The sequence below is a fragment of the Bactrocera oleae genome, chromosome 3 (assembly GCF_042242935.1).
Source record: "Bactrocera oleae isolate idBacOlea1 chromosome 3, idBacOlea1, whole genome shotgun sequence".
Lineage (NCBI taxonomy): Eukaryota > Metazoa > Arthropoda > Insecta > Diptera > Tephritidae > Bactrocera > Bactrocera oleae.
In genome coordinates, this window is record NC_091537.1 from 87,950,578 (window position 1) to 87,965,807 (window position 15,230).

The 15,230-nt window shown below is 32.5% G+C and overlaps 1 protein-coding gene across 2 annotated transcripts in view; it reads right to left on the reverse strand.

The window, feature by feature from the left end:
- The window catches only part of bchs (WD repeat and FYVE domain containing 3 bchs), a 35,750-nt gene extending 21,444 nt beyond the window's left edge, over positions 1–14,306 (reverse strand). Inside the window, exon 1 of one of the 2 annotated variants that reach the window (XM_014231718.3) lies at positions 14,113–14,306. The gene's annotated coding sequence lies outside the window, so the exon portion shown is untranslated. The remainder of the gene's footprint in view (positions 1–14,112) is intronic. The other variant, XM_014231726.3, reaches the window with a different exon arrangement.
- Between the last annotated feature and the right edge of the window lie 924 nt (positions 14,307–15,230).

A 15,230-nucleotide genomic window follows, 5' to 3' on the forward strand; every position in this document is an offset into this window, starting at 1 on the left:
CAAATATATGCATATATATAATCTATACATACTTGTATGTATAATATGTATATGTTGAATATGTGTATGTGTGTATGAAAAGTGGTCTCATGTGTAATTTGATTAAGTCTAAATTAATTACTCTCAATGTGTGCACTGCATTCGCTGCACAAAGTTCTAATAAATTTTATGTTTTTCTACGCAGTAATTGTTGTTATTGCAAGTTGTTGGATTGGTGGTAAAACTGCGTTATAAATCGAGTTAGATGTCTGACATTCAAAGTACAAAGATTGCAATATGAATATAATATAAAAACAAACTTGTATTAAACGTGAAATTCTTCTTGGAAAAAAGGAAGGCTTAAGGGGTTAGATCCACTTGCAAGTCAGAAAAAATGCATTTTTCATAAAATTTTTTTAAGAGGTATTTTATTTAATAAATTGAAAAATTTAGTTTCTCTTGTTTGCATAGCGCATCTCAATGGGACCTCCCAAAAAAAGTGTTAGTGGTACGAAAGGTTTTTATACTAAAAATTATCTCACATCCAAAAACCATAAAAAACCTATTATTACTATAGATGAATGCAACAAAGCCAAGTCAGGCACTAAATGTTACTTTACCTCCATTTACGAGTGCTGCAGACTTGTTTTGCAGGCAACTCCCAGCGAAATCAGCTGTTAGTCTGACGGTATCCTTACTATTAGTCGCTGTTATAAGGGACATTCTAAAATGCTTAAAGTTCCCGTTTCTACCAAATACTACGGCTTTTCGAAATCCTATAGTATTAAACTCAAACTCGATCCCCAATATTGCCTTCCCTGCTAGAGAAAAGTGGTGAGGTTGACAGGTATACAGGGATAAGTAATCATATGGATGCAACCAAACTAGTTAATCGAGTGGGAGGTGGTGTCTTTGCAGCAGAATCAGATACCAAAATCGCCTTCCGACTATCAGATGACTGCAGTGTCTTCCAAACGGAGATAATTGCGATTAAATAAAGCCTTCTTGTTCTGACAAAGAGTGTGCTCACAATAAGAAATTTTTTTATATATACAGATAGCCAAGTGGCTTTGAAATCACTAAAGTCTCTTAGGGTTTCATCAAAGTTAGTGGCCTCTGGATCTCTTAGAATATTATATTTCATGATAAACCTGCAATGGGTTTAAGAACACATCTGCCTATGGTTATTTGTAGATATTTTAGTAACAAACTTTTTCCACAAGCAGGCAAGCATGGGACGAATGGAATATAGGCCGCACATGCCGACTATTAAAACTCAAAAGGAATCATATAAGAACTCTAGATGTAGACACTGTCTAATGGGCAGATATTTCAGCAGACTGGGAATACAATTCAATGACTTTTGTAGAAGCTATCAGCAGGTAGGAAAAGAAGAGATTATATTATATATTATATTAAATCAAACTTTTTGTATTAATGAACTTCATTGGGGAAACAGGGTGGTTGAGAGAGGATATAATAGAGTGTGGGGATTTTAGTGCCGGTGATTTCACAATGCGTCTCCTAATTGTATGTACATGCAAAGAACTTCGACTTTACGAAATTCACAAGTGTATATAACACCTTAAGTAAATGCCAAGCGTTGAAAAAACGCAGGAGGGTAAAAAGTTGCTTCACAAAATGAAATTTCTAACACTTCCTAATTTTTGCCAACTAAAAATTTAGCTCTACAAATACGATCCACTAATTGGGAAATCATTGCCCTGCCGCACCGCTTTGATTACTCAACATAACGGCATACCTGCCAGCTTAACGCTTCCTCTTCTTCATTTTCTTCATTTTTCTGTAATTAACTCTACTGCTGCCCCACTGATCGACAGCTGTTACTCAACCCACAGCAATTGTTGTAATTGTTATTGTTGTTGCACTGCACCCGCGCACGAGCTTAGTGGGTGTCGTTGCAGTACACGAAACAATATGACTGTTACAAACGATTGCGCGAAGAAAACAATTGTTTGTTAATTATGCCACAAAGACGGGATTGCATATGCGCTGAGTCAGTCTTCACAATGTATTGCGAACTTTGGATGAGAAAACAAAAGCTTTTAATTGCGATGGAGGGGTTTATGTGATTTCACGTTTTTATCTACGGAACAGGGTATATGAAATTAAGCATGACTTTTATAACACCCAAAACTTCGGAGGAGTGATCAGTGTGACGAGCTGAACCGATGTAGCCATGTCTAAAGGTCTCTATATACGCGTATTAGTCCCTCAGTTTTTGAGTTATTGATTTTTAAATCTTGCTGACTTTCTTTTCTTTTCAAGGAGCTGTTCATTTGTCGGAACCGCCGTTATCAGATCACTGTAGAATATTACTCACATACAAACTGACCGATCAAAATCAAGTTTTTGTGTGGCAAACTTTTCTATTTGACAAGATATCTTCACGAAAGGGTGTGCTTTAAGTTACATGGAGATCTGAAATCAATACTTACAACGCTAAATCCATTAGCGATGATAGATATGTAGTCCTTAACAGTCTTTATTATTTCATAAAAAGAAAAGAAGGGCTAAACTTCGTCCGACAGATGGATGTGATCAAAATTTAGCAATATTAGTGTGTACTCTTACGATATATCTAATATACCATACATTGACAAGATATAAGAAATCCTTAATTAAGAATGAAACGAAATAAATAAATAAAATTTGTGAGCTACCGTCGGACCTAATAAAACGTATAAATCCTTCAGAAAAATCCACAAGCCAAAATTATAAGTAGAATTAGATATGCGACTCGTAATCCCCCGTAGCTTTTAGTATTAAGGCAAAGCACTCAATATTGGATAGCTATGATAAGATTGACTTAAAGTCAGAACAGGTGAGATAATTGTATGTCTCATCTTCATTTTGTCTCGCTCTATATCCATTTCTCTATATTTTTCTCTATCCCTCATAAATTAATTTTTTCTCTATCCTTTTCACACTATATATTTTTCTCTCTACTCCAATCTTACTATAAACATCTCATTCACTTACTCTTTCTCTTTGTATACTTTAAAAATGAATGGAACTAAGTCTTGATTCATAATACCCACTAGGCAGTTACATACGAGTATATTTCCTTCAACCACCCATAAAAGCCCCTCTCATGGAACTTCCACGTTGAAAATCATTTTATGCAACTCAAGTCGCCAAACATTTACTCGTGTGAATATATATATACTTATATGTATATAAGTACGTCAGTGAATATGCACGTCATAGCTGAAAGTTGTCATAAAATAATGGCCTGATTAAAATTATGCCCAACGGCAAGAAGTTGAATATATTCGTAGGAGGTGTATACATTGCACTCCACCAAGCGTCTTAGCAAGCTTTTTTGCCTTCTAGTAGCAAGAAAATTGAATTTATAAAATTCACGTGCTTCATTATATTTACATAATATGTGTACCCACAAATACTGATTATATAGTGAATTAGTTATTGTTGGTGACATATGTAGGTACTCTTACGTGAGGTGCCTGCTGCGCAAGCGGAAGTGTCGTAACTAAGCGGAGTGGGAAACTCTCATGTTTGTGTTCATTTTTATATATTCACGTTGATGTACATAATTTTGTTGTTGTATGATAGTAAGCGAAAGCACTGTTATATAACGGTATAGCAGAGAAAATTAGTTTGTTAATTCTATTATCTGAAATTTCCTCCTCGAATATTTTTGAGTAATATCTTGATATAAAACACTCATATTTGACGTCTAAAATAATTTTAATAAGAATCTTAGTCAAATCCTACATGCTCCGAGCAAGTTTTGACGAAAGTTTTATAGTTTTAACACGCCTCTAGATGACTTAAAAAAATATTTGTGGTATAAAATACAGGTTTGACCTTGGCAGTGCTAATATTGCTAAGATTAACGTTCAGGTTTTGTTGTGACTTGGATATGAACTCAAAACTAAAAGAAAGTATATTAATTTATTTTCACAAAAAATAAAGTCATGCTAAAGCAATTAAATTTTGCCGGTAAAACCAAGTGGTTCATTACCATAGGAATACCCAAGCATTTAAATTAACACAAACCAATTTACCGCTAGCGAAATCGGATGAGTCACCTGTAGGTGTCGTTACTGTTAGTTATAGTAAATATATACTCACACATACACATAGAAATAAAAATAATTTAAAATAAATTGAAAACATAAATATATTGACATATTTACATAACTCCTTATCAAAATTCTTCTATATATGCGCACCTATACCCGCATATATATAAGTATATACGTAATTGTATGCAATCAATTGTATCGCCCACGGAATTGGATGCGTCAAAACACCCACAGCAATCACAACGAGTTTTACTCACACTTGTTGAACGAATCTAAACAACATAATTGAAATAAACAATCGGTGTTTGCTCATGAAAAAGTATCGTTCACTTATTTATCTTTGTTGGCGTGGTGGAAACCAGCCTGACTAGAATAATAATAAAGCGCGTAAAAAAGGTATGTCTGAATGACGAACATACCATGTAGGAAATGAAACGAGCTAGCTATTAAAGTAATTTTTCTACTAAGCTAAGGTAGACACGAGTACACATGAAGTGTTGTCGAAAAATATCGATCCTTTTCGATTTTAGTCAGCTAAGTCGATCTATTAAAAAGTAAAATCGCGATAAAACAAAAATTTTCTTATTTCTGAACTCTAAAAACGTTCAATGGTCAGTGTTCTTTGAAAAAGAAAGATAAACATTTACTTACTTATGCGCAAAATTCAAAATACATTGAGATATATGGAGGATTGGGAATCGGGATATGGGTTTCGGTCTCTTCGACTAAACAGCTCAAGACAAAAAAAAAAAGTATGCTAAATACATCTGAAAAATACATTTAAATTATGTATATAACTGTACGATTATGTACCTAGGAACAGCGCTTAGCGGAGCTTCTGCGTTAAATAGATACAGTGAGGTTAGGTTTGATTAAGAATTAATACTGATCTCCGTGATCTCTGTCGCCTTCGTTTGACAATTGTAAACTGGTCATTTGTGATATCAAACAACAAATCTAAACTTCTGTTGAGGCAAATATTTCGAAACCTTGTACTACAACAAGATGACCTAATGTCGATATATACAGTACAGGTTTTTATAATATTAGTAATAAATATATGTATTCAGCTCATCAAGCGTTGGAGTGAATCGAACAAACTATACCAGTTGTACAAACGAACTGGTAAATTTTCTATCCGTGAGAAAAAGAAAATTTTTTATTAACCTTTTCGACGCTTACGTTTTCTATAAACAACTATAATTTATTTTAAGTCTAAGTTTTGAAAGTCAATAAAAAAAATTTTATTTTCATTTTGGAGAGTTATTTGTCATATGAGCCATTCACAGTGGTAAAACTGGTCTAAAATGTATAAAAGAAATGGCGAATTGAAATTAGCTAAAATATCATAAGAATGTGGTTTTCTAAACTTTATACATATGGGGTTTAGTTATAGTTTCAATTCTGCTGGATGGATTTTGATGAAAGTTAATCGACGACTGGATTAATCGTCGCAAAAGATTCAAACTTTTTAGTGAATTTTCGCCAAGTTCTAAAAAGATATCGTAGTGCAAGAGCATATAGAAGACTGTGGTGATTAATTGGAGATATGAATAACATTCATTGTAGACCATTTTAAGGGATTATATCCACTTGTGAATTTCAAAAAATCGATTTTTTTTGCATGTATATCGAGTGCATATATATTTAAGAATATTATACGATAATATGAAATTGGCCTGTCATATAGAAGTTAAAGAGATATGAACTTATTTGTAAGAATTTTTTACATAGTCTTACTTAGTAACACGCTGTTTTCAGAGTCGATGAGGAGAATTTCTCCGAAACGACTGGACCCACAAGCGACCTTAATAGATAAATTTATCAGATAATGATCGAAGGAATAAGCCACTATGAGCGTAAATTTTTAAAATTACTTTTTTTTCGAAGTCTTCATTTTGTCAATAATCAAAATTTTTACTATTCCTTCGATCATTACCTGTATTCATCTATGGTTGTAAATTATTTTATGGTTTTTGGATTTGAGATAATTGAATGCAAAGAAATCTTCCTCATCGTTAGACTAATTTTTTCGGAGGTCCTACTGGAGATCGGTTACGGAATTAAGGAAATCCAAAATTTTTCATAATTAATTGCGGTTTATTAAATTAAATTCCGTTTTGTTTTTTTTTGCAACTGGATATAACCTCTCAAAACCTATATATAAACTTTTAGAGTTGCCATATCTATAGCGTGTACTGCTTCCAGATATTTCTTGAAAGTGTTTCAGATCGCAGTGCTATGCTTGTTTTTCTTAGAGGCATCTTTCATAATAATTCTGATCATGCACTCGTATGCGTTCACTCATATAAAGTGAAGCGCTCATTTGATTTGCGCTTTGTAGCGCTTAACGAACTAGTACTGCTTACTAAGTCTAGCTATTTGGCGTGATCTTACTAATTTCACAATATGAAAATAAAATCGCATATTTATTTATTGGTTTAAATATTCACCACACAAGCGCATATATTTACATATATACAAATTCAAAAACATATGTATATATATACATAGTACATAATATTGATATTCGTAAGTTCACAGACCCAATTAAAGTGTGCTCAATCATTTTGATTAAAAGTGGCAACTAATGTCTGGGAATTAAGTTAATTTGTTTATTTACTTTTTTTGAGTGAAGTGAAATGATATACAGGGGGCTGTTATATATACATAGAAGCAAGCGTAAACAATATTTTTGTGAATTAACTATTCTCACTTTCCAAACAGAGCTCGTTTGTGAAATACAAACATGTTGGATTGCAGCTCAAGCAATAAAAATAATAATTATAAGTATAAATCTCCATCTTCATGAGTAAATCAGGCTCACACATTTACAGCAAAACAAAAGTTGAGAATGATGTGACGTGAGTTCGCCAAAGTAGATTTTTGAGTATTTTGTTATCCACCATTCATTAATTATTCATTACAGTCAAAAATAAAGTCTCAATCTGCTTTCACTTAATGCCCTTGGAAGCATATATTTTATAATATTCTTTGACCTCATCACCTACAATCTTTACAAACCGAAATGCATTACATTATGGTAAAAAAGGCTTATAAAAAGAGTTATGAAAATATTGGAAATGTAGACAGGTGGCAACCTTTTATTTTACTCTAAAATAGTAATAGCATAAAATTATTGTTATTTATTTTGATGTCTATGGGTCTTCTTATGGGTGGTTCTATGGGCATTAACTGGTCTTTCGTATGTTTCTCAGTGAACATTACCTTATAGAGCCGATTATGATCTGACATCAGAATGACAATATAAGACACTCTCCATATTAAAGCGATTTTGTTAGGTGCTTTTGAGAAAAATTTCTTGCTCCTGGAAAGCTCAAATTTTAGCAATCACATGTGTTTACGAAAGCTTTGGCATTAAACGCCTATCATAAGTGCTGTTTCAGAACTTCTGTGACTAGTTTTCGGCAATGACATGTGTTCTATTAGCCTATAGTCATTTCTAATACTCCCCTAAATATTCAAGAACAATTTTTAAGCCATACCTCTCACCATGCTCATCGAATCATTTGATTGTTTCTTCCAACCTACCATACAAGGATGTTAGGCTTATTTGAGAGCAATGTTTCACACACTACTTTAAGGAGGTTTTCGGATAATTTTGTGTATTTTAGTAGCCACAAAAAATCTTAAAGTTCTGCATAAGATTTCCAATAGTACAATATATTACCCGGTTCGCTTTAATAATGGGAATCACTTTACATTTTCCGAAAATAGCATTTCACAAGAAAAATGCAAACAACGGTAGAAAAATACTGTGGCTTCGCTAATGACTAATAATAAAGTAAAATGTAAACCGCAAAGTGAAAACAAATGTTAATTAAAAGTAAAAACCAAAAAACAGCAACAATAACTTCGAAAAAAACAATGTAAACAATAATAATTTTTTGAACACAATACAATAACAATAAAAGCCATATCGGAAATTGCAAACAGACATCTCGATTGTAGTTACATACATACATACATATATACATATTTACACACACATGTTAAGCCAATAAAACAACACTTGAGCGATAGATAAATAATTTAGTAAATAACAAAGCGATGCGCTGTAGCTACAAATTTATTTTTGTGTTTCAGGTGCGGCGACAAAGTTGGGAATGTGGGTGCCTAGGTGCATAGATATTTCTATTGGTGGGAGGCAGAGCAAAGTAATTTTGCTAAATAAGGAATTGAGATGATGAATGCAAGTTGAGGGGCGTATTTGAAATAAATTATAAAATTAAATTAAATATTAATATGCAGTCAACCCTCCTATAATGCGTTACGCTCAGAACGCGGTTTCCATATAACGCTTAGCTGAAAATGCGATAGCCCTCCTATAAGATATATATACATATATCCTTATCTCATAGCGACATCGGTTTTAGTATTTTCAGAGTTCTTTCTAAAATGTTTTCTGCACCGTACTTTCGTTCAGCTTTTTGCTCTTTTAATTACACAATACTGTAATTAATATTCTTCATTTGTTCTAATATAATAATATTATATTGAAAGATAAAATATGCAGACTAAAATTATGGATTAAAAAAAAATATATATGTTTATATAAAAAAATAACATAAATAAAAAAAATATTGAAAAGTTAAATATAAAATTAAATAAAATATTAACTAATAACAAAATATATGTTTGAAATAGAAGGCGAATTTAAAGTTGAATTCCGTAAAATAAAATTTAAAAAAAATTTAATTTAATTAAATAGTATTAATTTATTGAAAAAATAAAATATTTAATATGTATTAAATAAATTAATTTTTAATTGAAAAATAAAATAACAAAAATACCTTGAAATTATATTAAATTTTATTAAAATTAAAATAAAATAGATTAGTCAGAAACTTATGAAATAACGATTTATTATAATAAGCTTTTTTGCTTGATGACGTCATATAGTTCTAATTATTTTTGGCGAACTAGACCTTGGCGAAGCTACTTTGAAAGCGTTCCATAAGTTCAATAAATCGTAACCATTCAGCCAACTCTAACATAAAGTGGCTTTTCATTTTTATATCTGGAACAGGGTATATGACTTATACATAACTATTTATATGTATAGAAATGATCAGCGTGACGAGCTACCTCAATTTAGCCATGGCCGTCTGTCTGGCTGTATATGCGCGAACTAGTCGCTCTTTGAGATATAGATACGAAATTTTGTACACGCCCGTTATTTCCCAAGAAGCTGCTCATCTGTCAGAACCGCCGATATCGGACCACTTAAGCATATAGCTGTCGTACAAATACAACGACCAAAATCAAGTTTTTGTATGGCAACTCTTTTCTTCCAGGAGATATTTACATGAAAATTGGCATAGATTATTGCCTAAGACAACGGTACAATCTTCGAGCAAGTTGTTCAGATCGGACTACTATAGCATATAGCTGCTATGTAAATTAATTAATAAAGATTAAATTATTTTATGGAAAATTTCTATATTTGTTAAGGTTATTAAATTTATTTTAATTTTATTTTTTATTTATGCGTTTCACATATTATATGTATGTCAAAAGCATTGACTTTTATTGGTTTAATCGGACTTAATTCAATTTCATTCAAGGTGCTACAATATCACCGTATTTACTAAAGTAAATAACCATAATATGCAAATAATATATTATTTTAACACATATGCATATGTATGTTACATACATATGTACATACTCAAAACGTGTTGAAATATACACCTCGAATGCGAATTCTTGCACAAATTTTACAATGATTTCTACTTTCACACATAACACATACGAACGTGTTTTTGTTTATCACAATTTCCGCTTTTTTATGTCCGCGTATCTGTGGGCAGAAAGTTTTACAAGTATTTTCGCAAAACCAACAACATAAATGTTGCGAAAATTGTAGAGAAAAATGAACATAACCCAAGTGATAAAAAGCCATGTGTCATTGCCGCCACGCGTGAAGCGCAAGCAAGCAAGACAGAAAAAATAAATAAAAATTCAAACAAAAAAAGGTCACTGTGCTGCGCGTGGAAACAATGAGCAACAATGAAAAAATACAGCTGTCGAAATGTGTTGCGGAAAAATAGGCGTTTAAGCAACACAGCCATATAATTTTGTACATATGTATGTATGTCACTAAGGCACTTAAATAACAAACAAAAAATCTCATGCCACAAAATGAATTTCCTTCTTTAAATCAACATTTTATGAATGAATAAAGCCACCAGCTGTCCGCTTGAATGATGGCACAAATTGCAATCTTGATTTGCTACCGACAGAAGTGGATTAGTTGAAATAAAAATTAATCCACTTACAACAGTCGTCTGAAGTGTGCTGTACCAGCCACCAGTGCGCTAGAAAAAAAGTAGCTTATGACAAAAAAATATCATAAAACAATTGGTGCTGCACAAAAGCTTTAATACCCTTCACAAATACAAAAGCAGAACTTGATTTTGATCGGTCAGTTTGTATGGCAGCTGTGTGTTATAGTGGTTCGATCTGAACAATTTTTACGGAAATTGTACCGTTACCTTGGACAATACTCTATACTAAATTTCGTGAAGATATCACGTTAAATGAAACAGTTTGCCATACAAGGTCATAATTTTGATCGATCAGTTTGAATGACAGCTATATTTTATAGTGGTTCAACTTGAAAATTTTAACGGAGGTTGTAGCACCATCTTGGAAACTAAGTCTTGGCGAATTGCGTAAAAATATTTTCTAGAATGAAAAAGTTTTACGTACAAGCACTTGATTTTGTTCGATCAGTTTGTATGGCAGCTATATAATATAGTAGTCCAATATTGACGGTTCTCACAAGGCAATGCAGCTTTTCGGCGAGAAACGGACATGTGCAAAATTTCAGATCGATATCTCAAAAACTGAGGAATTAGTTTCCCACATTTCCTTCTGTGTGTTGTAAACTGTTGAGGGTATACAGAATCCTAGTATAGTTCGAGTTCCTATACTCAGCGAGTTAAGCTTGTTCACATGTATAACATTTCATGCAGCATCGCTTCAATGATTTTCTGAACAGCGGCGAGCTTGTTCCAATGCCATCAAGCTGATAACTTCCAACAACGCCGCATTTTTGCTTGCTTTCGGCTGGCTGCTATGGCAATTTGGGTCAAACTAATGACCGGCAAGTAGAAGTGGAAGTGTTTTTGAGTCTGCGTGTGTGTGTGTGTGTGTCGGCTTGCGGTTCTTAAGTGAAGAATGAAAGGTGTAATGGGAACATGCCTACTAAAAGACTTAGTTCGTATTTATATATACATATATATATATATCTAGGCAGGTATGTTTGTTGTAGTGCCAGTTGAAACTAATCTGCTAACGGTTTAGTCTGTTTATTATCTTTTATATTTGTGGAAAGCTAATATGCATGCTAGTCATTTAGTATGTGTATTTTCTTCGACTGTCGTTTGAAGTATGTCAATGAGATATATTGGTATACAAGTATATACATATGATACATGTGTAACAATATATGTATGCATGTACCACATTTGCGCAGTATGTATATTTTTCACAAACTCGAGTAGAAAATACTTAATTTGTTATATTTTCCTCAATTTAATAGCGTATTTCTAGAGTCCTAGGTTAACGACTGTACTCCAAGCTTCCGCTGAATACTTTTGTACGTTATATGTACATACTCTTATACATATAAACAATGTAAAATTTTGTGCATTCAAAGTTAACATGTTTATTCCTATATACATACATATATGGTATAAGTACAGATATCTATATATAGTATATAGCACATTCACATATTCACCTCACAGCCCCTTTGCATATTTCCTCAAACTAAAAATGAAAGCGAATCAAATCCAAGGTCAAATGTTATTAGTGGTGGCCATTAGTGTCAGAAGTAAATTACTTTTAATGGCTTAATTATGTTTTGGGCTTTATAATATAAGTGATTAGTAGCCAATGATTTGATCAAGGAAATTAATTCGAACGGCGGTTAAAGTAAAGGCGACGCAAAGAAGAATATTTAAGAGCAGTCAAATAGGCATAAATATGCATACAAAAGCAAAAATATTCTACCTGATCACATTTGACCCGGACTGCCACAAGAAAAAAGACGAAACGATAAAAAATTAACAAATATTAACATTGTAATGATTTTGAAATTTTTTTTATAAACTTATTTTTACTAATAAAATAATACAAATAAAAAAGCTTTCTACACAAGAACTTGATTTAGATTAGTCAGTTTGTACTGTGCTGTAGCGTTGTATCTGATAGTAATCTATGCCAAATTTCGTCAAGATATCATTACAAAAAAACATTTCTCCATGCAACGACTGGATTTTGATCTATCAGTTTGTTTGGCAGCTATATGCTATAGTGGTCCGATCAAAACAATATTTTCAGTAATTATAGCGTTGCCTTAGAAAATAATTTATGCCAAATTTCGTCAAGATATCTTTACAAATAAAACTTTTATTTATACAATGGATGTATTTTGATCTATCAGTTTGGTTTCTTTGGCAGCTATATGCTACAGTGATCCGATCTGACAATATGTTCGCAGATTGTAGCGTTGGTTCGAAAAATAAACCATCCCAAATTTCGTGAGGATATCTTGTCAAATAAAACAATTTTGTATACAATATATTTCTTATTCAATATTTTTCACAATTATCTGAAACACAGCCGCGGTTTTAGCAACAAATGTCGCCAACTAGATCACACTTTTTTCTTTTTAAAAGTTACTGAGCATTTATACATAGGAATAAAAATTATTCAAACACTTTACTTGTTTCTAATAAAATTTATTTCTATAATCTCCTCCCAGCAACTTATCATGAAAAATGTTGCCATTTATCTGACATAGAATCACTGAAATTGATATACTTGCAGCTTGTTATCGGCAGCAACATTCAGCAGCAGCTCAAATGAAAGCAATAAATCAAAAAGTGTGAAACTACGACGCAAAAGGCTTTTAAATGTAAACATATGCACAACCAGCTGAATTTCAATGACGACAAGAAGTCACACTCATTCAAATATATGTATATAAATATGTATGTATATATAAAAGCAGCTTATCACATCTCTCATGTGTCTATAATATAGATAGATACACAGCTTCTTTATCATTGTGCTTGTGCCAGCATTACCTCACACCAAACAATGTTTGCTGTGACGTCTCCACTTCATTTTATACTTGTTACACTTTTATACTATATACTTATACTTTTGTTGTTTTTGTTTTTTTTTTTTACAATGCCATTATTGCACTTGTATCACTTTATTTGCAACATTTCTAATATCCTGACGCAGGAAACTTGAGCGCTGCTGGCGCTTTGTAGTTGTTGTTTTTTTTTGTAGTCACAAAACTAAATTTGAAAACTGCTGGTTCTTTAAGCCTTAACTTGTATGTAGCTGTGTATACTCTATGGGTATAATCAACAATCGACGCTGGCACTTCATCCCTCTAATATATTTGCATACTTTTCTGTGCGCTCATTCACATTTTTATTTTGATTTACAATTTTTTCAGCAGGTACATGCCTTTATTTCCTTTTTCAAAGCACATACACACGCACACGCATAAACATATACACAGGCACTCAACACCTTGCCATCTGCGTTGTTTTGTGATTGCACGCACGTTCGCACGATTATCATCGTATTTTCTTTTGCATACGTATTTCTCACGAACATTTGCTTTGTTTTGTTTTTAGTTGTTGGTGTTGTTGTTGTTGTTGCTGTTTTTTCTTTACTTGTGGGCCGCCTATCGATTTTTCTTTCGACACCAGCAAAATTGGAGTGAGCACGACTGCTTCCGTTTGACACCATCCGCATAACTGTAAAACACTGACTTCGCGACTTGACTGCCACAAATAAAAAATTTAAGTATTTTGCTTAAAGTCACACATCTAAATACCCACTGTGGACTTAATTTTCACGGGTAGTTGCAAATAGCCACTCAATAGTATAAGAAATACACAAAATTTGCTTGCTGCCATCCGGCCAGCCAAACAAAGAAGGTGAAAATTTTCACAGCACATATTCACATACACACACACACTTTTTGCACAGCAGTTTTACTCACTTTCAACCGCAAATGTAGCCACTGTAGCAAGGCGCTGCTAGAAATTATATTTACTTAAATACTTTTATTATATTTGCTAAAAACATTGTGTGAATTTTTTCCTCTGCAAATTTTTTTTCACATATTTTCTTCACCTTTTGTGTAAACTAGCGCGACGACGCAGAATAAACGTCCAAATGCGTCAACGAAATAGCTTATAATGAATTCTTCTCTGTGCTGTTTCGTTTGACGTTCGGTGGTTGTGCTGTCAGTGCCCTGATGACGTTTGTCAACTGTTTTGTTTTGTTAACTTTGCACTCACTTTGTGACGCTGCTTTAGCATGCTAATCTGCTTTATTGTTTTCTTCTTTGTTTACGTTTTACGAGCAAAATAACAGCAATGTTGGAGAAAATTGGTGCTGCCTGATGAGAAAAATGATTTGGATTTCGTCAATTATTGACGTGTTTTTTGTGAAAGGAATAAGTTGTGAACTTTAGTGATTATACAAATATTAAATATATTAAGCAAATAAAATAATATTTGTTAAAAAAATTATAATACGAAATTATTTATATATATTGTATTGCTTGTATTTTAGTGAAATATTATTTATTATAGTTATTATATAGAAAACCGAAGAATTTCGATATTTTTGATAAATAAAAGAATGAGTAATACAAATGCCATTATCTTATGAACCAACGAAAATATTTTTTTTTTATAAAATGGCCATAAAGTTCCAATTTTCACAAATTTTTTATCTGGCACTTGTAATATCATGAGGGCCGCATGGAAAAAGTAGTTTCAGAAAATCGTTGTTTCGTTCTCCGCTAAAACCAGTCCAGTTGTCCAAGCTTAAGACGGCTATAACTTTGGAACTATTTTGAAAAATCAAAACTTCTGAACGGAGATATCTTTGAATACCTGAACTATATCTCTCAATATATTTTTAATTTTTTAGTGTGAATACAAAGAAATCTTCTGATGCGTCCCAGTAATGCTTATTTTTCTTTCTTATATCTTTATTGAAACACGTTTACTTAAGAGTTTAGGCTAGTCTAGGATTTTCAAATATAAAATTATTATTTTTTGGCTTCAAGAACACTACGGTACTAAAAAAAAAACTTATATGACCAGT